This window comes from Caretta caretta, chromosome 1 (assembly GCF_965140235.1).
Source record: "Caretta caretta isolate rCarCar2 chromosome 1, rCarCar1.hap1, whole genome shotgun sequence".
In the NCBI taxonomy this organism is placed as follows: domain Eukaryota; kingdom Metazoa; phylum Chordata; order Testudines; family Cheloniidae; genus Caretta; species Caretta caretta.
In genome coordinates, this window is record NC_134206.1 from 132,717,709 (window position 1) to 132,742,699 (window position 24,991).

Here is a 24,991-nt window from a genome sequence, read left to right on the forward strand (position 1 = left end):
GAGCTCTGGGGCAGGGCTGGGGATGAGGGATTTGGGGTGCAGGAAGGGGCTCGGGATGGGGCAGGAGGTTGGGGGATGGGGTCCCGGCTGTACTTACCACAGCTCCCAGGAAGTGGCCGCCACGTCCCAGCAGCCCCTAGGCACATGGGCAGCCAGAGAGGCTCGGCATGCTGCCCTTGCACCTGCAGGCACCGCCCCAGCAGCTCCCATTGGTTGCAGTTCCTGACCAATGGGAGCTGCGGAGCTGGCTCTTGGGAAGGGAGCTTCTCGCGGAGCCTCCTTGGCCGCCTATGCGCCTAGGGGCCACAAGAACCTGGTAGCTGCTTCCGGGAGCTGCATGGAGCCAGGACAGGCAAGGAGCCTGCCTTAACCCCGGGCTCCCACTTCCGCTGAGCAGACTTTTAATGGCCCGGTTGGTGGTGCCGATCGGAGCCGCCAGGTCCCTTTACGACTGGGCGTTGTGGTTGAAAACTGGACGGCTGGCAGCCCTATTCCTCAGGTCTTTTTATGTCAGATAAAAAATCTTGAGAAGTATTAAAGGACTCTAAAAGCCCTTGTTGTGGCTGGGGGAGGATTCCAATGATGCAGGCATTTTGGAGGACAGTTGTAAGGCTGCCTTCTGAGAATCCCCTAGCAATTAGGGGCATAGGGAAGGTCCAGGAACAGGGCTGGGGGTAGGTGGGTTGTGTCAGGGGCAAAGCCTCAACCTTACTGAGGGAGGCTACTTAGGCCCCCACAGCTGTCTAAATTATGTGAGAGGTTTCTCCAGTCCCTGGCGCAGTGCAGGGTGGGTTGGGTGCAAGAGTGGCTTAAAAATATCTTTGGAGCCCCCTATCAATTTCAGGTTTTGAATTCTGGTACAGATCAGAATCTTAGAGCTGGGGATCTATTTCCAATTCTGCCAGTGGCCCTTTGGATGACCTTAGGCAAGTCACACCCTGTGCCTCAGTTTCCCTATTTGAAAAATGGAGATAATGATACTGACTGAGGAAATATGCCATATAAGAGCTAGATTTTATTATATAACATAAGGAGCCTCTGCACTACCACAATACAAATACTAATAATTAAAAATACTTTCTGCTTTAAAAGATGAATGTATTGTTTTTCAGGGAGGGGAAAGGGAAATAGGGTGGAAGGGAGTTAGGCACTTAAATCCCTTTGAGAATCTGGGCCCTTGAGATCTACTGATCTACTGAAAAGCTATATCCATGTGAAGTATTAAGTTATTACACTATTACCACAAAGTACACAACTATCACACTACTGTAGGATTAATCATTCACCACACATGGTCTGATTCTGCCAGCCCTCCACTCACAAAGCTAGTCAATGAGACGAGTAAGCTCTGAACGCTCACAGGATCAAGCTCAAAATATAACTAAGGGTATGTCTGCACTGCCTCCAGCTCTATAAATTCCACTGTGAGGACACCATCTCTGATCAAGCTATTGCACTAAAATAGAACATGGAAGCGGGAGGGGCTAGCTGCCCTGATTGCTGTCCCATCTGAGACTATAGGCATGTATTCAGGATGGCTAGCCTCTCCCATCACTCATGCTGCTGTGGCCACACTTCTATTTTTAGCACGCTAACTTGATTAGAGCCAGCATGGATATGCCTCCTGGACCTGGAATTTACATCTTTCAGCTCCGTTGAAGACATACTCTAAGATTAAAGACCTTATTTTTCTCTTTATGACCAACTTTTTTCATTAAGATACAACTGAAAGTGACTTTTTAGATTTGTTCGCTCTGCCATCTTCCAAGATATAAATTATTTGCCAATTTCCATTTTTGTAAAATCAACCTCTTTTCTAGGGCTTAATTAAAATTTCTCTCCAGATCAATGTGGTTCTGCTGTTGGCTGCTTACCAATTTCCTTCTCAGTTACTTTACTTTGTGTGCATGTCAGAACCATCACATTGGTTACTGTTATGATGAAGGCTGCATGTCTGTCACGGAGGTCACGGAAGTCATGCTTCTCAGTCACTGCTTAGGCAGCCCCAGGGACAGCCACGCTGGCCGCTGCTGGAGCGGACTCGGGGCCAGCAGCACCAGCTACTACCCATGCGGCCCCGGACAGCTGGCCCTGGGGACCGCCCGAGCAGTGGCCAGTGAATGGCCCAGGGGGTGGCCAGAGCACCCGCTGCTCAGTGGCTCTTGGCAGTTGGCCCCAGGGACCACCTGGGCAGCAGCCCTGGGGATGGTCAGAGCAGGGGGCACCCAAGCAGTGACTAGTGCCACTGGCCACGCAGATGGTCCGAGCAGTGGACAGTGAGGCTGGCGTCAGGCCCCACAAAGCAGCAGCGCCCCAAGGCACTCCAGAGCAGCAGCCCCCTCGGGACTCCCCGGCTAAGATTAAGTTAGGGGTATTTATAGTAATGGTCATGGACAGGTCACGGGCCATGAATTTTTGTTTATTGCCTGTGACATGTCCATGACTTTTACTAAAAATACCCATGACTAAATCGTAGTCTTAGTTATGATTATTATTTAGAGCCCTATGTGTGGACGGTGCTATATAGGTATAAAGTCAAACAAGAGCCCCCCCACCCTGAAGTGCTTGCACTCCAATTGGTGTGAAAACAAATGACAACATCAGCCACACAAAGGGAAGCAAGGTGTTGTCAGTGCAGGATGGGAGAGGTGAAAAAGTTATTTTGTTCTTTGGACTAGACTGTGGCTACATCAAGCAAAGAACCAAGAGAGATTGAGCCTTACTGAGGTACAGTTCCTCCCTGAAGTCTCGCTGGGGACTGGGCAGATTGACCCTTCATTCTGTCAGTCCCTGGGAAGCATGGTCCCAACCCCTTCCAAGACATATCTGCTCCCAGAGTTGACTCAATGTGGTTCTTAATTTGATTTGCAATCAGCTGCATTATCTTGTAATGTTGAACATCTTGAGGGGAGGGGAGTTTGGTATTTTTTCCTCCTGAAATGCTATTCTATTTTGTGGTCTAAGGAGAAAAGTGGCAAAGAGCAGCAACCAAGTAGAGATTAGTGAGGGCAGGCAGGCAGAAGAAGTAGATTCTGAGGAGGGATTTGCAGGAGAATAAGGTATCTCAGAGCACTGGAGGAGGGAGGCATACAAAGAGACATGAAAAGCATTGCCAAGTCATGAGTGAGAGAGACAGACAAAGAGGGCATGAAGGTGAAATAGATTACATTTAAACAGGATTATTTAGAAAGAAACTGTGCTTCAAATCTTCCTTTCAGTTCTATAGGGTTTAATATGAAAGTATGTGCCTGGGATTTTCTCAGCACCAAAACAGTGGGTTACAACAGCCCTGTACATTCCCCCTGTTATTTCATTCAGGATGCTTTGACATCAGTGAGGACCATGCAGATTAGACCCAGACAGCTCGTAACCCTCGTCAGGATTTTTCGTCCTCCTTAAAAAAAAAAAGCTGATGTAATTCCCTAGAGCCCCTGCTATGGTATTCCTATTGCATAGCTGCATAATCTTGCTCGTCTGTTTTGAACATTTCAGCCCCCTGGGTTGAGGGCCATTTAGTTAAATTATTTTTCATGTGTATGTAAGGGGACTGTTGCCCCCTTACTAACATTCAGTGGGGGTGTTTTAGTTGCTAGCTCCCAGTACTAAAAAGGGGGAAGGGTCGATGGGGAATCAGGACCCTGAGACTGACAGCCCCCAGGAACAATGGGGAGAGGCCAATGCTCCAGGTCAGCTTGAATGACAGGGCGAGCAGGCTAATCAGGGAGTCAGGAGGCCAGAGAGGTCCCGTCCTCCGTGTGAGCTGGATTTGCCTGGGTCAGACAGAGTGGGGCTGAGCTAAGGAGAAAGCAGGGCCCCAAGTTGAGCTGGGGAGCAGAGCTATGCCAGATCCAGAGGGACCAGAAAAGCAGCCCAGAGAGAGCAGACCCTGTCCTGCGAGCAGAGCTGCAGCCCCAAAGCCAGAGGCACAGTCCAGAGAGAGCAGACTTGCCCTGGGAGCAGAGCTGCAGCAACCAGAGCCAGAGGGGCCAGGAAAGCAGCCCAGAAAGCAGGTCAGTGCTGGGAACAGTCACAGAAGCCTGCAGAGCAGACCTGTCCTGGGAGCAGAGCTGTAGCAACCAGAGGCAGAGGGGGCCAAGGAAGCAGCCCAGGGAGCTGGAGACAGAGCAGCAGCAGCAGCAGCAGTGCTGAGACCGAGTGGTGGAGCTGGGGCTGGAGCAGTCCAGAGCTGGGTGTGGTGAGCAGCTGGGGAGAGCGAGGGGGACCCTGGGCATCGGGCCCAGCACAGGGAGACGCCTCAGCCAAGAGGCTCTGCAGGCCAGGCTTGAACTGTAACCCCGACAGGGCGGGGGTGACACTGGGTAGAGGGGTCCTACCAGAGCAAGTGTAGGTTGATGTGTTTCCTTTAACCTTTCCCATTTTTCCTTATTCTTTTTAAAATTAATTGTTGATTAAATAACAGCACCAGTACAGTAGGATATATAACTTGCATTTGCTTTAACTTGTATGTAATGGTCAGTGGGTCAGAGAAGTACCTAGTGCAGAGAGAGTACCCCAGAGTGGGGACACCCTAGCCCCTGTCCTAGGTGACCACAGCAGGGTTGGGGGTCAAGCCCCCCAGGAATCCTGGGCCCAGCCTTGTTGGGGTTATGAGGACTCCGCCAGACATGAAAGTGGAAGGGGAGTCCTCAAGGGCACGGAGGCCACTGGGTAAAGGAAGTGGGAGCGAGGACTCAGATCCTTTCGCTAGCCCACTTCACCGGGTTACTACAGAAGCCAGGAAAGTTCCCCACAATAGCGGGACTATTCCCCCGCTTACATAATTGGCAGCACGAACAGGATCCTATCCACAGGGTCCACCCCATTGGTTTACTGGTTGAGTTCTGGTAGCACTGTCCAGGCCTAGTCAAGAACCCTGCCATGGCTGGAACTGAGGAACTACGGGCCCAGTTTTCTGAACTTCAGCGCAGATTGTCAGATCAAGCTGAGGCATTACAACAAGCTAGAACAGAACAGAGAGAAGCCTTATCACTGGCTAAGGAGGTAATAGACCAACAGGCAGCAGAAGCTAAGAAACCCCCTACTATTGATGTCCCATGGGAGCGGAAGGTCACGGAGTTTGGTGGCTTCCCGACTAGACCAGGAGACATTATGGTAGAGGAGTGGGTCAAATCTGTGAAGGCGGCTCTGCGTGTGCTAAGAGTACCTGAAGAAAATTGTGTAGACTTCGTAGAGGAGCACCTCAAGGGCCAGGCCGAGGCCACAGTAAAATTCATGGCAGTGGCAGACAAAAAGATGTGGAAAAGGTATTTGAACTCCTCCTGGAAGTGTATGGAGATAAGGTACCTATTGGAACCCGACTAAAGGAGTTCTTTGAGCGAAAGCAGGAGCCCGGTGAAACTATCCAGGAATATGCATATGACCTCCAGGAGAGGATGAGCAAAGTGGAGCGGCGAGACCCTCAACGAGTTCCAGACCCAGATACGGTTCTGAAGGAGCAGTTAGTGCTGGGGCTTCAGGATGATTCCCTCCACTGCGAAATAAAAAGGAGGTTTAAGGAAGAGCCCAATAAGAAGTTTCATGAACTCATGCAGGCTGCCATTATGTGGTTAGAAGAAGAGGAAGTTCCTGTGACAGAGACAGCCAAGCCTAACCCCCGTACACAAAGTGGGGACCTAGTGAATACAGCTGCTGGAGAAAGGCCCCAAACACAGTTAACACTGGAAAGTTTAAGTAAGGCTGTCCAAAAACTGGCTGTCCAACAGGAGGAGATGATAAAAGTGATGACTGAGTTAATGAAAGAAAAAAATCCCATTAGTATGTCAAAGTATCCAAGGGCACCGGAATCCCGAAGAGCCCCACTAAAGGATGAGCTGGGAAGGTACATCTGTTACACTTGTGAAAAGCCAGGGCATACTAGCCAGGAATGTCCATTGAGAAGGAGAACAGAGTCCCACCCACTGAAAACCAATGAGGCACCAGGAGCAAGTGGTCCATCTACAGTACAAGGCCAAGCAGTGGCAGAAGGATTCCTAGGCCTCTCCTTGGTGGAAAGGTTTCAGAGTAGCAGCCTTGTTAGTCTGTATTCGCAAAAAGAAAAGGAGTACTAGTGGCACCTTAGAGGCTAACCAATTTATTTGAGTATAAGCTTTCGTGAGCTACATCCGATGAAGTGAGCTGTAGCTCACGAAAGCTTATGCTCAAATAAATTGGTTAGTCTCTAAGGTGCCACTAGTACTCCTTTTCTCCTTGGTGGAAAATCACTCTGCATACAGTGTTGAAAGGAATGTGGGCAGTGTCAGCATATCTAGTGACTTCTGTAAGCGAGCATTTGGAAACTGTCTAACTGCTGAATTATATATAGCAGCGGTGAAGACCAGATGTTTGTTAGATACTGGCTCAGAAGTCACCACCATTACTGAGTCGCATTTTCAAAAATATTTGAAAGACGAGGAGCTGACCATGCACAGCACACAGTTTGTACGTCTAACAGCAGTTAATGGACTGGCAATCCCAGTGGTGGGATGCCTCGAAGCAGACATAGACTACATGGGCCAGACACTGCCAGGGAAATGCATCTTCATCCTGAAAGATAAAGACTCTGAAGGGAGCCATATGGGAGAAGGAGTCCTCAAGGGCAGGGAGGCCACTGGGTAAAGGAAGTGGGAGCGAGGACTCAGATCCTTTCGCTAGCCCACTTCACCAGGGTAGTGCAGGAGCCAGGAAAGTTCCTCACAATAGTGGGACTATTCCCCCGCTTACATGTATATTTTCTTTGTGTTTTTCTTAGGTAACTAAGGGGGGATGTGGGAGTGAGATAAGGAAAGGTGATGAAATTGTCAGTTAAGAAGCTGAAGCTCTGCACAGTATTAAATAACCCAGAGGGCAATTGGAGAGAGTAGCTTTTGTGCTCCAGCCTCAGTTTTCCATTGATTAGGTAAAACTGAAGTGGAAGGCATTAAATGACAAACTGCTGTCTCTCTTTGGCAGGGACCCCACCCTGGCTATATCAGCAGCTGAGGGACTCAGGCTCAGCTCTGATCCTCTGCCTCCCTCTCCTGCACAGCAAGTCATCATTTAATTGAGTCTGAAAACCTGCTTATTTGAGCACACCCATAGGTCTCATAAATGCTTTACTGTTACATTCATCTTGGCTCGAGGGCTGAAGGATCACATAACCAAGCCTTTGCCTGATCCCCTCAAAATATGAGTCTGCAACAACAACAACAACAAATCAGCCTTCAAAGATGCAGAAAAACACACATGCTAAGCTTTTCTTTAAAGGAATTAGAACACATGTACCCCCTCAATCTGTGGCCATTCACTTCCAAAAGCAACATCTTAGAAATCAAAGGAGACACTCAAGTAGGGGAGGCCAAAACCATTTGAATACAAATAACTGTTTATGACCTTGTGAAGAAAGATCATTTTTATCATATATTACAAAACAGCTTGCTGTCTCTGTGTCTCTTTTTCTTGCCACCTAAAAAGTAGGTCAACAATTTTCCTAGCTTTCAAAAGAAAATGAGCAGAATTTAATTTTAGTTGTAAACAGAGAGTCATAGTTTTGCCCTTAAAGTGTTTTCATAGTACAGTAGTTATAAATAAAGCTAGAAGTCAGGTTATACTGTATAATATATATTGATCACATTGATGGCTGGATCCCACATACACCCTGGATTTTCGTTGGTTTATGTCAGCTGTGGAATGTATGCCAGAGGAAGCTGGAAGTGACATGAAGTCCCAGCTTTCTTTGCACTGGAGGGATGAAGCCAGGACAGCCCCCAAACTCGGTAGTACGAGTTGGGAAGGATGTGTGAGCAGGGTAGCCAGAGAATTTGCTGATTCCGCACATCCCCCTACAAATGTCAACTGGCGAGGATGCTACAGCGTCTGGTCTTAAGCTGAGTATGCATCCCCACCCCATTCTAGCAAAACCTCAAAAGAAGAGTCACAGTCATATGCCTCCTCGGGCACAATGCATCTCACTGCACCAACGCTAGTGAATCCAAAGGACTATATATATTTTCTTGCTACTAAATAAAATTAATAACAAAAACAAAACAGAAAGATATGCTTCAAAAGACTGTGATGACTAGTTAGGAGAAGGTTTCAGTTTGACTGTCAGGGTCAGGGATTTTCAGTAAGAGAGCTAATCCCTTTATCAATTGTAGCGTGGTGTGAAAGTTCTCTAGAACATGAGTGAAGAAGGCAGACATGCACACACAAAGAAAAATCTGATCAGTTTAATGGCAGCTGCAATTATGCACTTTTTTAAACCCTTCTTGATAATTTTCTGAAAGAAACTTTATTTCACCAAAGAGAGAGAGAGAGAGAACCTTTTCCACTGTAATCTTTCTTCAAGTTAATTTCCTTTTAGATCTCAGTTGTTGTGATGCATTAGCATCATTCTATTATACAGTAACTGTATTGGAACTGAGGGTTATTTTTTTAGCTTAGTTACAAAAATTGTACATGCATTAGTGAGTTCAACTGAATACTAAAACTCAGTTATGTGGCATAGAATAATTGCACTCAGTCTGGATACACAAGGAGTTTTCAATGGCTTTTTATTATTATTATTTTATTTTACTTTATTACTTGCATTACAAATGTGAGCATTAGTGGTGTTTGTAATGTGTCCAGTGTTTCTGATGGATACTCAACAAACTGTAAGCAGGCTTTTCATTTGCATCTGCTCCATTATTAGGTCTTATTTTCCTGCCAATGTGCCCATTTTACAATGGGGTTTTTTTTTTCAGATGTCAGACTGAGTAAAGTGGCTGAAGCAGCAAGAGATCAAACAGACTGTACAAATAAAAATCTTCAAAATATATATTAATAGCTCTTACTTTCCAGAAAATATGGTTTATAAGAATTTTTAACCAAGGTTGCCAACCGGGTACTATTTAGAAAACAGACCCTCCAGCAGGAATGTCGGATGGTCTCCTGCCCGGCCTCTTCCTCCCGAGGCTTCACCCCTGCCCTGCCTCTTCCCCCGAGGCCCTGACCCCCATCCACTCCTTTTCCCCCCTACCTCCTGTCACTCGCTGCTTTTCCCTTCCCACCACCAGCCCCATCCCTGGGTCTGGAGGGATTCACCTGCAGAGCCGGGGCTTGGAGCTGCAGCCGCCTGACGAAGATAGGAGATGGCCCCGGCTGAGTAGGGGCTGGAGTGGGTGATGACCTGGCGCCTCCTCGCCTCTAGTAACTGAACTTTGGATGTCCGGTCAGTTGATCTGACCAGACACCATCACGTCGCCTTTTGGGCCAGACTTTCCAGTCGAAAACCAGGCATCTGGCCACCTTAAGGGTTAGATTCTGTTACGATCTTTCAAGTTTTCCAATTGTTATTGCATCAATCATAGAATCATAGAATATCAGGGTTGGAAGGGACCTCAGGAGGTCATCTAGTCCAACCCCCTGTTCAAAACAGTTAAATCATCCCAGCCAGGGCTTTGTCAAGCCTGACCTTAAAAACCTCTAAGGAAGGAGATTCTACCACCTCCCTAGGTAACGCATTCCAGTGTTTCACCACCCTCTTAGTGAAAAAGTTTTTCCTAATATCCAATCTAAACCTCCCCCACTGCAACTTGAGACCATTACTCCTCGTTCTGTCATCTGCTACCATTGAGAACAGTCTAGAGCCATCCTCTTTGGAACCCCCTTTCAGGTAGTTGAAAGCAGCTATCAAATTCCCCCTCATTCTTCTCTTCTGCAGGCTAAACAATCCCAGCTCCCTCAGCCTCTCCTCATAACTCATGTGTTCTAGACCCCTAATCATTTTTGTTGCCCTTCGCTGGACTCTCTCCAATTTATCCACATCCTTCTTGTAGTGTGGGGCCCAAAACTGGACACAGTACTCCAGATGAGGCCCCACCAATGTCGAATAGAGGGGAACGATCACGTCCCTCGATCTGCTCGCTATGCCCCTACTTATACATCCCAAAATGCCATTGGCCTTCTTGGCAACAAGGGCACGCTGCTGACTCATATCCAGCTTCTCGTCCACTGTCACCCCTAGGTCCTTTTCCGCAGAACTGCTGCCTAGCCATTCGGTCCCTAGTCTGTAGTGGTGCATTGGATTCTTCCGTCCTAAGTGCAGGACCCTGCACTTATCCTTATTGAACCTCATCAGATTTCTTTTGGCCCAATCCTCCAATTTGTCTAGGTCCTTCTGTATCCTATCCCTCCCCTCCAGCGTATCTACCACTCCTCCCAGTTTAGTATCATCCGCAAATTTGCTGAGAGTGCAATCCACACCATCCTCCAGATCATTTATGAAGATATTGAACAAAACCGGCCCCAGTAAAAGCTCACACTGCTGTGCCAGGTTAAGCAAGCACCCTCTCAAATTGAGTTTGTTTTCTCGTTCTTGAGTGGGCTTGGATGCTGCAGAAGCTGAGCAGGATTTTTACTCACCCTGGCCCTTAATTATTTCTTGTTAATGGTTAAGATAGTCATGTTTCACAGTGAAATAACCATATGCTGTAGCCTCATTTTAATTCTCTATGCTTGCATGTGTTTTTAAAACATTGTAAATACATATTTGTACAATTGGCTGTAATAGCTCTCCTGGTGCACCTACCATCTATCATATAAATAAGAGGTACTGTAAAAATGCTCTGATTAAAGTATGTCTTTATATGATAGGCACAGCCATTGGGTCAATACTTTGCCTGTATTTGTGTACATAAATATGTATTTTTATGTGGTAGACTCTCCATGGTTCCCAGAAGATTCTAAACTCCAGTTAAGAGGTGGGAAGAAAAAAAAAAAAGAAGGGAAATTACCATGGAAAACTTGGTTTAAGTAATGGGACACAATCCAACAATATCACATAAATTCAGGCTGACAATTCTTTAACTCATATTCTGTGCTTATATATCACAGGGCTCTCATGTCATGGAGAACTTAGTGGGCCTGTGCTATCCTCTGCATATGGGTGAATAAAAAGAGGACTTTATTTCCCAATAATGTCATCCTGTCACCTTTTGTGTACCCTCAAATTCACTTAAATGTACAATAAATTAAAATAAAAATACTGGACTAAGTTCTCCCAAATATAGCTTGTAGTAAATGGGTGCAAATCCCATGGAAGGTCCTGGCCAAATTGTGTGTGAATTAAACAGTGTATAACGTCACACCACAGAAGTATACTATTTGGCATTTGGTGGATGTGGAAAATAAATCTCTTAGACCTGGAGCACCAGTTTCTCTGCTGATGTACATTGATGCAGCTCCATGAACTTCAAAGGAACTGCATTGATTGACACCAGAGAGAATTTGGCCCTGAGGTGATCAGAGAGGAATAGTAGGAAAAGCAAGTAAAGGATGGTGTAAGATAAAGAAGCCATCTAGGTACTTATGCAGATGCTGTGCCATCCCCAACAGTACTTGGCCAAATTCTAGACCTGGAGTCAGTAGATCGTGATGGTCCCTTCTGGCCTTAAAGTGTATGAGTCTATGAGATACAACTTGTATTCCCTTCAATTGTAGTTGCATCTATGTATACCAGGGGCTAAGTTTGGTGGGTACAGAATATCAAACCAGTGTATGGTATGCTCATTTTGTACATCCATTGAATGCCATACTGGCACAAAATAAAATACTTTACCATTTACACCAGTTTATGCTGCTTTTCTGCTCAATTTAAACTTAATGTGTAACTTAAATGCCAATTTATGTCACTGCTGAATTTGGCCTGTTACCTTTTGTTGACCTAGTTCACAAACTTAATAGCGCTAAATATACAGTGGAGTCGCATCTTACGTGGCGGTTAGGTTCTAAAGTCAGCAAGTAAGGCGAAAATAGCATATAGTCAAAATTACCCTTGAAAATCCCTTAAATTGCCCATAAAGTACAGTATTCTGTACATGGTTTTGTGTATACAACCCTGTACAGTAATATGTATAAATGTATAATGTATACAGTAATGTACAGTATATAATAAAGAGTACATATGCAAAATATAATTTTAAAGTACTGTATTTTTAATTACAGGGGGGTAATTACAGGGGGTCGTCAGGGCTTGATGTCGCTCCAGGAGACGGAGGTGACTGAGAGCTTGGGTAACAGAGAGCGAGTCGTAGATGAAGTGGTTGGCTCTGGTTCAGCTCGAGAAGTTGATTGCGTAGGCTTATCTGCTGCTGGTTGTTTTTCCTTGAAAAACATGATGATCGGCAACTGTCACTGTTGTCTCTTGAGCAGCTCAAACATTTCTTGATATGGTCTCAAATGGTCCGTAATACTACGTGTGATTTTGAGACTTTGTTCCATAGGGGAACTGTATTCGGAAATTAAATCATTCAAGTGTTTCGCTGCTTGGAACACTTCAGCAAATTTATGAAGATTCCAACTTGCTGGCTCTTCCTGTTCGTCGTCATCATCTTCATCGTCTGTCGACGATTTTATCAATTCCTCTAACTCTTCGTTAGTTAATGTTTCTCTATGGCTCTCAATTAATTCTTCAATTTCTTCCTCAAGGATGTCAACGAAGCCATTACCGCCCACTTGCCTGGCCAACTGAACAATGCATTTCTCTTCTTTCTCAGTGGTCGGGAAACCCATAAAATCATTCACACATTCTTTCCATAGGTTTCGCCAACATGCATTGACTGTTTCAGGCTTGATTGCATCTGTTGCCTGTTTAATATAAGTGATGCAATCAGCAATGTTGAAGGACTTCCAACACTCCATCACATTAAGATTGGGATCAGCATCCATAGTGCTATGTATCCGTGAGAATGTAAGTCTCTTGTACGTGGCCTTGAAACAGCGAATCATGCCTTGGTCGAGAGGTTGCAGGATGGAGGTGGTATTGGTGGGGAGAAAGATGACTTCAATGTTGTTATGTGCAAACCTGAGAGCCTCAGGGTGGCCAGGAGCACTGTCTATGATCAGCAACACTTTAAAGTCAAGTCCTTTCTCTTCGAGGTACCGCTTGACCTCCAGAATGAAACACTTGTGGAACCAATCCAGAAATAATTCTGCCATCACCCAAGCCTTTTTATTTGATTGCCAGAACACAGGCAGGAGATTTTTGTTCTTGCCTTTTAGGGAACGGGGATTTGCAGCCCTGTAGAGCAAGCCCAGCTTTATTAAATGCCCAGCTACATTGCCACAAAACAATATGGTCACATGGTCTTTAGCTGTGAAGCCAGGGGCTTGTCTTTCTGATTTCGAAATGTAAGTGCAGTTGGACATTTTTTTCCAGAAGAGCCCAGTCTCGTCAGCATTAAAAACTTGTTCCGGAAGATAGCCCTTTTCTTCTTTGATTTCCTTTAATTGTTCGGGGTAGGCTTTTGCTGCCTCTTAATTTTCAGATGCAGCTTCACCAGTAGTCTGCATGTTTTTGAGGTTGAAGCAGTTCCTAAAACTGTTAAGCCAACCTTGGCTGGCTTTGAATTCCTTCTCATCAGAAGGCTGTCCCTCTTCGGTGGGAGGTTTGAACAGCACGTAGAGGCTAAGAGCCTTTTCTCGCAACGTGTTGCCATCGATAGGCACACGTTTATGGTTCGTGTCTTCCAGCCATAAGTTTAATGCCTTTTCAGTCTTCACTAAAGTCTTATCATGCACCTGGCTCGTCACCTTAGCAGTTATTGGAGCACTTGATGCCACAGTTTGATGAATTTCTCTCTCTCGAATCTTGATGGCACAGATGCTAGATTTGTTGCGGCCATACTTACACGCCAAGTTGGAGACCGACATACCATCTCTCAAAAAGTCCAACACAGTCATTTTTTCCTCCAGCGTTGGAACAGATCAGTTTCTTCGGTTGAGCACCAGATGAAGTAGTTGGCTTGCGTTTAGGGGCCATGTTGTATGAAAAATACGTAACTTTAAACACTAGAATCACACTCAGTGAAGCAACATGCTTATACTGTGAGAGGCACACAGGAACTGAGACCGACTGAACGAACAGCAGATTCACGTCTCCCATCTCACGCTCACTCCGGGGCATAAGCTCATTGAGAGGAATGGTGGGCAGAATCGCCCACACTATTTACAGGTATCTTGTTATTTTTCTTTTTTTTTTTTTGCAGACTGCATATAGTTGAATTTGTGTAAGTTAAATGCGCATATGATGCGACTCACCTCTAACTCTTTCTAGGATGGAAGATTTCTCTAAGTAAGGTATGCTGGAGGAGACCCCACTTGATTAACCTAGTGACAGAGGATGTGGAAAAAGCTAATGTATTCAATGGTTTTTTTTGCCTCTGTCTTCACGAACAAGGTAAGCTCCCAGACTACTGTACTGGGCAGCACAGCATGGGGAGGAGGTGACCAGCCCTCTGTGGAGAAAGAAGTGGTTCGGGACTATTTAGAAAAGCTGGACGAGCACAAGTCCATGGGACCAGATGCGCTGCATCCGAGAGTGCTAAAGGAGTTGGCGGATGTGATTGCATAGCCATTGGCCATTATCTTTGAAAACTCATGGTGATCGGGGGAGGTCCCGGATGCCTGGAAAAAGGCTAATGTAGTGCCCATCTTTAAAAAAGGGAAGAAGGAGGATCTGGAGAACTACAGGCCAGTCAACCTCACCTCAGTACCTGGAAAAATCATGGAGCAGGTCCTCAAGGAATCAATTCTGAAGCACTTAGAGGAGAGGAAAGTGATCAGGAATAGTCAGCATGGATTCACCAAGGGCAAGTCATGCCTGACTAATCTAATTGCCTTCTATGATGAGATAATTGGCTCTGTGGATGAGGGGAAAGCAGTCGACAAGTTCTTCCTTGACTTTAGCAAAGCTTTTGACACAGTCTCCACAGTATTCTTGAGAGCAAGTTAAAGAAGTATGGGCTAGATGAATGTACTATAAGGTGGATAGAAAGTTGGCTAGGTTGTCGGGCTCAACGGGTAGTGATCAATGTCTCCATGTCTAGTTGGCAGCCGGTATCAAGTGGAGTGCCCCAGGGATTGGACCTCGGGCCGGTTTTGTTGAATATCTTCATAAATGATCTGGAGGATGGTGTGGATTGCACCCTCAGCGAGTTTGCAGATGACACTAAACTGGGAGGAGACGTAGATACGCTGGAGGGTAGGGATAGGATACAGAGGGACCTAGAAAAATTAGAGGATTGGGCCAAAAGAAATCTGATGAGGTTCAACAAGGACAAGTGCAGAGTCCTGCACTTAGGATGGAAGAACCCCATGCACCGCTACAGACTAGGGACCGCATGGCTAGGCAGCAGTTCTGCAGAAAAGGACCTAGGGGTTACAGTGGACGAGAAGCTGGATATGAGTCAACAGTGTGCCCTTGTTGCCAAGAAGTCCAATCGCATTTTGGGATGTATATGTAGGGGCATTGCCAGCAGATTGAGGGACGTGATCGTTCCCCTCTATTGGGCATTGGTGAGACCTCATCTGGAGTACTGTGTCCAATTTTGGACCCCACACTACAAGAAGGGTGTGCAAAAATTGGAAAGCGTCCAGCGGAGGGCAACAAAAGTGATTAGGGGACTGGAACACATGACTTATGAGGAGAGGCTGAGGGAACTGGGATTGTTTAGTCTGCAGGAGAGAAGAATGAGGGGGGATTTAACAGCTGCTTTCAACTACCTGAAAGGGGGTTCCAAAGAGGATGGCTCTAGACTGTTCTCAATGGTAGCAGATGACAGAACGAGGAGTAATGGTCTCAAGTTGCAGTGGGGGAGGTTTAGATTGGATATTAGGAAAAACTTTTTCACTAAGAGGGTGGTGAAACACTGGAATGCGTTACCTAGGGAGGTGGTAGAATCTCCTTCCTTAGAGGTTTTTAAGGTCAGGCTTGACAAAGCCCTGGCTGGGATGATTTAACTGGGAATTGGTCCTGCTTCGAGCAGGGGGTTGGACTAGATGACCTTCAGGGGTCCCTTCCAACCCTGATATTCTATGATTCTATGAACTTGGCTTTAAATGATTGAAGCAGAATATGGACTCACCCTTTGCCTTTTTGTTTTTAAATGTCAGAGATATTTTGAAATCATATGAGCACAAAATAGCATTTTAAAGTCTTAAACAACTAAATAATTGGCTAGAAGAATCAATGTTGTTTCCTATTTGGGGTTCGCAAAAAGAAAAGGAGTACTTGTGGCACCTTAGAGACTAACCAATTTATTTGAGCATGAGCTTTCGTGAGCTACAGCTCACTTCATCGGATGAAGTGCATCCGATGTAGCTCACGAAAGCTCATGCTCAAATAAATTGGTTAGTCTCTAAGGTGCCACAAGTACTCCTTTTCTTTTTGCGAATACAGACTAACACGGCTGTTACTCTGAAACCTATTTGGGGTTGTGAGTGAAAGGGGCTGCCTGGATACCTCCAAGCTGCTACTTTAGATGTAAATTTGTACTTCAGAGTGAGTTTTCATGATCACGTCATGGCACCCTGAAACCGGGGCTCATAAACATTTATAGTAGTGATGACACCTTAACAGTAGTGCAGGGTGAATACACTTCTGGGGGAGAGGGGGGGAAATAGTTCTATCTTATCTATCTTCTATCTTCTATCTTATTATCCATGGATAAATATTAGGTGGTGAATAAATCCAGGTTTATTTTAAAAACCCTTAAACATTGGTTATTTCTCCACATCTTTTTTTATTTTTCAAATAATCTGTATTCCAGGAAGGATTCTTAGGAGTGGAGATCTCTCTCTCTCTCTCTCTCTCTCTTTTTTTCTCCTTTTAAATCTTTTTTCCCTCCCAACGTTTGTCTATAATCCCTTAATTAGGCCTCAGCAGAGATAGCCCCTGTTTGATTTGCAGTCAGAAAACCTAATGTGTTTTAACATTGTCTGCCTGAGCGAGCTGAAAAGGAAACTGTAAATTTATACAGTCTGGTAAACATATTTGGCATTTGCATCTTAATGAATCTGTGGAATGAAGCTGGGTCTGGTCCCTTCCCCCACTAAGCTTTCAGTACAGCAGGGCAGTGTGTGAGCTGCCTACTCCCCTCCCCCACCATCACATATTACCATCCAAATTCTGTGCTGTCTAGAAAGGTCATGTGACCCTCATCAGTCTCCTGGGGTGGAGGAGGGGAAGCAGATTGAACCTGTTCTTTGTTAAGAGGTCAACGTCAGCTCCCAGAGCAGGGGAGGAATTACCAGCAACTCTCGAAAAGCCGGGCACTCTCTGCTGCTTGCAAGCAAATATCTTTCTTGACTGGAGGAGGATTTAATCCTCTGCTCTCTTTAATGTGATCCTCCTGGTGATACATGTCTAACCTAAGAAGACCTGCAATTAAAACTGCAAGCAAGGAACCAGCAAATTCAGAGTCTTAGCAATGCACTTTTGCAGCAGGGCACCTCATATGTCTGAGATTTACAGTAGCTGGCCTTTGGGGAATGCTGCTTCAGAGGCAGAGAGAATCTTGCTTTAAAAAAAACAACACGTTCAGGGCTGAGTAGTTCTGACTGATGTTCTTACAAATATTGTATGCTGTGTAGCTCTAGCCTTGTGGGTCCCCATCAACGCTGTTACCTCACCCACCTTGTCCTTACAAATGTGCATTTAAGTGCCCTTGTTGTTGTGACCTTAGCACATGACAAGTCCGCAGAGCCAAATGCAGGGCCAGCTCCTGAAGTCCTTACCTAGTCAACGCTCGCACTGAAGTGAATGGGAAGTTAAGGCAGAACCTCTAGAATTGGGAATCAGTACATGCACTTCCCCAATGGGACCTGTCAGAAGCACTCTGTACCCTTCTGTAATGTTTACAATGCCTTGAAGAACTCTGGGAAAGCATGGGAAGGAGTGACCACCACTTTGGTACTGTAGCCCTGACTCTCTCCCGGCTCCTTTGGGAAAGCTTGCACTGTAATCAGCACAGGCCTGGAGCAATCCTTGCACGCTCTGGTCCTGTCTACAGCTGGGAAATTTTCATAAATGTCCCACTAGCTCAGCTTAATGTTGGCAACATGGGCCCCAGGCTGCTGCGGCTTCCACTTCCGTTTTATCCACCATATCGATTAAGCTCTGATCAGGGTTACATGCATGGGGTTACATCCCAGTCAGACGCAAAGACTTCGGCCTTGTCTGTACATGCAATTAGCCCTGATTTCAGCCATCAGCCTACTGTAGAGAAGGAAAGCTGTGATTTGTATTAGTGGGGCTTACCCCAGTTTCAAGTAGATTTTCCTTGTCTTCACTACAGGTTTGCAGCTAGGTTGATGGCTGAAACTGGGCCAAATTCAAAATGTAAACAAGGCCTGGGATTGTGTCTGGGCCCTATATAGTAATGCAAGATTGGAGAAATCTCCCTTGCACTCTTTCCCACCCCCGCCTCTTATATAGCAGCACAGAGACAGACACAATCACCCTGTGTATTGCAGGATTTGACCTTTTGAAAATAGCAGAGAAAAATACTTTTATATCAATATCACTACATAAAGTACTCTAATCCCTGTTACTTTCTTTGCCAACAAGAACATTTTCTTCGATTTTTCTTTTCTATTCCAGGCTTAATGATCAATTAAGTAAATACTAGGTTTAAGAAAAGGAGGACTTGTGGCACCTTATTGACTAACAAATTTATTTGAGCATAAGTTTTCGTGAGCTACAACTTACTTGTGATACAAGTAATATAAGTAATATAATATAAAATACAAGTACTCCTTTTCTTTTTGCAGATACAGACTAACACGGCTGCTACTCTGAAACCTGTCATTATACTAGCTTTAAGGCACCTTTCTCCCACTTCCTCTTTCTCCCCTCCCCCAGCCCTCTCATTGTACGCTGTACAGACATCTGTTTCTCACTGCATCAGTTAAACTCTTTCCTTTTTCTGTTTGGTATGTTCTGGGCTTGAAGTAGAAAATGTTGTGGAAGGGAGGGGGAGGGGATGTTAAAATAGAAGCTAATTCTTGTCCTTTGACCTCAGTTTAGATAGAAGAGTGGGTTAAAAGGTCAAGGAAAACAATTGAAATGCTTCTTTTGCTTGAATAGCATGCCAAATAAACTTATCCTGGGGATTTAGAATGATCCTTTTATGGGAATTTCCACCTCCCTCAGGATTGCACATGCTGACTTTATGGGAGCTGAGGACAGTTCTAAATTTATTTGGAGTGGCACAGGGAATACTTGTGCTCTTCTTAACAGTTTAGCTGGAAGAAGTAATAACATTAAAAATAAATTAATTAATAAAGGGATCCTCAACACAGCATACCTTCTTTGGGCTTTTTTTTTTTTTTTTTTTTTTTTTTTGGCATTTACAGTAACGATTTTAGCCTCATTATAGAATTCATTTCCTGTTGCTATTGGGAATGCCTAGTCCTCTTGAGATTTAAAATCAGACTGAAGAATTATGGATCTGATTCTCTTCTCACACCAATGTGCCTACATCAACGTCAATGGAGTTATGGCTGGTTTACACAGATGTATGTGGCAGCAGATTTAGGCCTATCTATGCTGTTTTAAATAATAATAGTGTAGTAGTTAATTGCACTCTTTCCTGCAACTTTCTTATGGAGGATTCTATATACATTTATTTTGTTGATGCTGAACTGTTCCAATTGCCACTGTAGTGCAAGCTGACAAATGAAGATCACCGTAAAGAGAAAAGTCTCTTCAAGCTATCAGGCCATGTATACACTAGAGCTGATTGAAAAATTTCTATCAAAACTTTTTGTTTGTTTTTTTGTTTACAGAAACTAGACTTCGTTTTTTAATGAAAATTTTCACAGCACATTTTTGTTTCACTCAGATTTTTCCTGTTTCTCAATGAAAGGCAGGAAAAAAATTGATTTTTCAGATTTCAGAGTAACAGCCGTGTTAGTCTGTATTCGCAAAAAGAAAAGGAGTACTTGTGGCACCTTAAAGACTAACCAATTTATTTGAGCATAAGCTTTCGTGAGCTACAGCTCACTTCGTTTTTTAAAACTGAATATTTTCTAGATTTTGATTTTGGTTTTTCATTGAAAATCCAGAATACTGTAATTTTATGGGAGGCTTTGGAAAAACATTTTTGAAATTTCCTGTGAAAAACATTTGGCAGTTTCTAACCATGTCTAGTCTACACTAGTCTTTTTACCCTGAAATGTCCCCGTCCCCCCCCCAATGCTAACACTGATGCAGCTGTGCCAGTGATAACAACTCTGGGCATGCCAGTGAAAAACAAGTTGTTGGCACTCTCAGTGTTTTTATTGCTGTGCCATCTCAATTTGCTCAGAGCACTAAAAAGTTTTACTGACATAGCTCTGGCAGTTAGGAGTGTGGAAAAAAAAAATCACACCGGTAACCGGCATAGTTATGCTGGCAAAAGCCTTAGTGTAGATAGTTATACCAGCCATATAGTCCTTTTGCCGGTATTGCTTACTCCTTTTGGGGAACTGGGTTTAGGCTATACTGGCAAAAGAACTCATTTGCCAGTATGAGTTGGTTCTCTGCTTGGTGGGTTTGCTGGTATACCTCCACATGTATAGCTATACCACTAAACCTTTTTAAGCGTAGACAAGACTCAGGTCTAGATTACATGATGGTAAAAACATCAGTGGCCACCAGAGTATTGTCTACACTAGCACTGGTGAAGCTACACCAGTGTATGTTAACAATAGTTAGAAATTTTAGGGGAAAGAACTGTCGTGTAGACAAGGCCTCAGAGTCTCAGGGCAAGTCTATACTATGAGTTCATGCGTGGCAAGCTGGGGTGTAAATCTAGAGCGCGTCAGTGGGCTGCCCCACTAGCTGTCCATGTAGACCCTACTGCTGCACAGTGAAAGCTTCACGTGGACTATGCGGCAGCAGGGACCACATAGACAGTTAGTTAGTGGGCAGCACACTGGAGTGCTCTAGGCATATACCCAGTTTGCTGCACGCTACCTTCTCATATAGACAAGCCCTTAGGCCCACAACAACACTGTTCCTCTCAAATCCAGAACTTTATTTTTTATTTTATTGGTTTCACAAACAGCCCCACATTTTTAAGGATCCTCACTCTGCGGACCTTGGGCCAAATTCAGCTCCCACTTAAGCCTTTTTAAAACCTTCTTAAAGCTAGATTAACTCTACTGACTCCAGTACAATTATCTGGATTAATACTAATGTAACTGAAGGCAGAATTAAGCTCCTTGTCTCCATCAGAAACGTCAAAATGTCCCTTAACTGGGGGTACAAAGAAGAGATGCCAAAACGTTGCTAAACCGGGGGTACACAGAAGAGAAGAGAAGACTTTCTGAGCTCTGACTGACATGCCTGCTATCTATTTTAAATTATTTCCTCAGATCACAAAGCTTGATAAGACAGCAGTGCAGGGAGTTATATCATCAGCATTACTGAGTATTAGACATTTCTAAAACTAAGGCTATGTCTACACTACAAAATTAGGTCGAATTTATAGAAGTCGATTTTTTAGAAATCAATTTTATACAGTCGATTGTGTCCCCCCCCCCCACTTAAGACCATTAAGACCGTTAAGTCAGCGAAGTGCGTCCACAGTACCGATGCTAGCACTGATTTTCAGTGCACTGCACTGTGGGTAGCTATCCCACAGTTCCTGAAGTCTCCGCCTCCCACTGGAATTCTGGGTTGAAATCCCAATGCCTAATGGGGCAAAAACATTGTCGCAGGTGGGTCTGAGTACATGTCGTCAGGTCCCCCCCCCCCCGTGAAAGCAACGGCAGACAATTGTTTTGCGCCTTTTTTCCTGGGTTACCCATGCAGACGCCATACCAAGCATGGCAAGCATGGAGCCCACTCAGTTCATCGTCACCGTATGTTTCCTGGGTGCTGGCAGATGCGGGACTGCATTGCTACACAGCAGGAGCTCATTGCCTTGTGGCAGCAGATGGTGCATTACGACTGGTAGCCGTCCTCGTCATCTCCTGGGTGCTCTTGACTGGCCTCGGTGAGGTCGGTCGCGGTGGCTGGGCAGACATGCATGCTCCTGGCAGATCTCAGTGAGGTCTGTCAGGGGAGCCTGGACATAAACAGGAGTGACTCAGGTCTTTCTCTTTTTTAAGTTTTGTCTAATGGAGATTCAGTCCTCCCTGAAATATTGGCAGAGGGATAGTTCAGTAGTTTGAGCATTGGCCTGCTAAACCCAGGGTTGTGAGTTCAATCCCTGAGGGGGCCATTCTGCCTCAGGCTGCTCTCGCAGCCAGCAGCACCGCGAGCACCCAGGAGACAATGATAGCAGTCATACTGCACTGTCTGCTGCCAGCTGACCCCTTCCTCTGTGAAAGCAATGGCCAACGATCGTTTCGTGCTGGCGCCATATTGCTATCAGCATCATCATCCACCTGCCGCTTCTGCTCTCCTGCAGACGCCAAAGCATGGAGCCCGCTCAGATCACCACGGCAGTTATGACCATTCTAAACACCACACACATTATCCAGCAGTATCTGCAGAACCAAAACCTGCAAAAGCGGGCAAGCAGGTGACGGCAGCGCGGTGAGGAGAGTGACACAGACTTCTCTCAAAGAAGAGACATCATGGTGGTAATGGGGCAGGTTCATGCCATGGAACGCTGATTCTGAGCCCAGGAAACAAGCACAGACTGGTGGGACCGCATAGTGTTGCGGGTCTTGGACGATTCCCAATGGCTGCAAAACTTTCGCATAAGTAAGGGCACTTTCATGGAAAGTTGTGACTTGCTTTCCCCTGCTCTGAAGCGCCAGAATACCAAGATGAGAGCAGCCCTCACAGTTCACAAGCGAGTGGTGATAGCCCTGTGGAAGGTTGCAAGGCTAGACAGCTACCAGTCAGTCGGTAATCAATTTGGAGTGGGCAAATCTATTGTGGGGGCTGCTGTGATCCAAGTAGCAATGCAATCACTGAGCTACCAAGGGTAGTGACTCTGGGAAATGTGCATGTCATAGTGGATGGCTTTGCTGCAATGGGATTCCCTAACTGTGGTGGGGCGATAGACAGAACCCATATCCCTATCTTGGCACCAGAGCACCAAGGCAGCGAGTACATAAACCGAAAGGGAAACTTTTCAGTGGTGCTGCAAGCACTGGTGCATCACAAGGGACATTTCACCAACATCAGTGTGGGATGGCTGGGAAAGGTACATGACTCTCGCATCTTCAGGAACTCTGGTCTCTTTCAACAGCTGAGCCAGGGACTGTCCTCCAAGACCAGAAAATAACCTTTGGGGATGTTGAAATGCCTATAGTTATCCTTGGGGACCCAGCCTACCCCTTAATGCCATGGCTCATGAAGCCATACATAGGAACCCTGGACTGTAGTCAGGAACTGTTCAACTATAGGCTGAGCAAGTGCAGAATGGTGGTAGGATGTGCATTTGGACATTTAAAAGCGCACTGGCGTAGTTTACTGACTCGGTTAGACCTCAGCGAAACCAGTATTCCCACTGTTATTACTGCTTGCTGTGTGGTCCACAATATCTGTGAGAGTAAGGGGAGACGTTTATGGCGTGGTGGGAGGTTGAGGCAAATCACCTGGCCGCTGATTACACGCAGCCACACACCAGGGCGGTTAGAAGAGTACAGGAGGGCATGGTACGCATCAGAGAAGCTTTGAAAACCAGTTTCATGACTGGCCAGGCTACGGTGTGAAAGTTCTGTTTGTTTCTCCTTGATGAAAACCCCCACCCGTTGGTTCACTCTACTTCCCTGTAAGCTAACCACCCTCCCCTCCTCCCTTCGATCACCGCTTGCAGAGGCAATAAAGTCATTGTTGCTTCACATTCATGCATTCTTTATTCATTCATCACACAAATAGGGGGATGACTACCAAGGTAACCTGGGAGGGGTGGAGGAGGAGGGAAGGACAAGACCACACTTGCACTTTAAAACTTATTGAATGCCAGCTTTCTGTTGCTCTGGGGTGGAGTGATTGGGTGCCCGGAGGCCCCCCCACTGCGTTCTTGGGCATCTGGGTGAGGAGGCTATGGAACTTGGGGAGGAGGGCGGTTGGTTACACAGGGGCTGTAGCAGCAGTGTGTGCTCATGCTGCCTTTCCTGCACCTCAAGCATATGCCGGAGCATATCAGGTTGATCCTCCAGTAGCCTCAGCATTGCATCCTGCCTTCTGTCAGCAAGCTGACGCCACTTATCATCTTCAACCTGCCTCTTATTATCTTCAACCCACCACCTGTGCTCGCATTCATATTGTGCTTTCCTGGACTCTACCATTGTCTGCCTCCATCCATTCTGCTGGGTTCTTTCAGTGTGGGAGGACTGCATGAGCTCAGAAAACATTTCATCGCTGGTGCATTTTTTTCACCTTCTAATCTTCGCTAGCCTCTGGGAAGGAGATGATAGTGTGAGCGTTGAAACATTTGCAGCTGTGGGAGGAAAAAAAAAGGGAGAGTAGTAGTTAAAAAGACACATTTTAGAGAACAATGGGTAGACTCTTTCAGGGTGAACCTTGCTGTTAACATTACATAGCACATGTGCATTTGGTACAAGGTCACATTTTGCCTCTTATATTGAAGGTCTGCCGGTTTGGTGTGAGAGATCACACATGCAGGGCCTGCGGGCAACAGAATTTGGCTTGCAGGCAGCCATGGTAAGCCACAGTCTTTTGGCTTCTTTAACCTTCATAACATGTGGGAATGGTTTCAAACAGCCGCGCCCTCATTTCCCATACCAAGCACCCGTTGGGTTGGCCATTTAAAATGGGTTGGCAATTAAAAGGAGGGGCTGCGGTTTTCAGGTTAACCTGCAGCACAAACCCAACTAAACCCCCACACACACACCCAATTCTCTGGAATGATCACCTTCACCCTTCCCCTCACCATGTGGCAAACAGCGGGGAAGATTTCTGTTCAGCCACAGGCAAACAGCCCAGTAGGAACGGGCACCTCTGAATGTCCCCTTAATAAAATTACCCTATTTCAACCAGGTGACCATAAATGATATCACTCTCCTGAGAATAACACAGAGAGATAAAGAATGGATGTTGCTTGAATGCCAGCAAACACCAGGACCATATGCTGCCATGCTTTGTTATGCAATGACTCCAGACTACGTGCTACTGGCCTGGCGTGGTAAAGTCTCCTACCATGGAGGATGGAATAAGGCTGCCCTCCTCAGAAACCTTTTGCAAAGGCTTTGGGAGTACATCCAGGAGAGCTTTATGGAGATGTCC

The 24,991-nt window shown here is 45.6% G+C and overlaps 1 long non-coding RNA gene across 1 annotated transcript in view; it reads left to right on the plus strand.

Annotated features, from left to right (window-relative positions):
• Nucleotides 1-3,777: 3,777 nt before the first annotated feature.
• Nucleotides 3,778-24,991, plus strand: part of LOC142072922 (uncharacterized) — a 30,183-nt gene continuing 8,969 nt past the window's right edge. The window contains exon 1 of the long non-coding RNA XR_012669526.1: nucleotides 3,778-4,010. This is a non-coding gene — a long non-coding RNA (uncharacterized LOC142072922). The remainder of the gene's footprint in view (nucleotides 4,011-24,991) is intronic.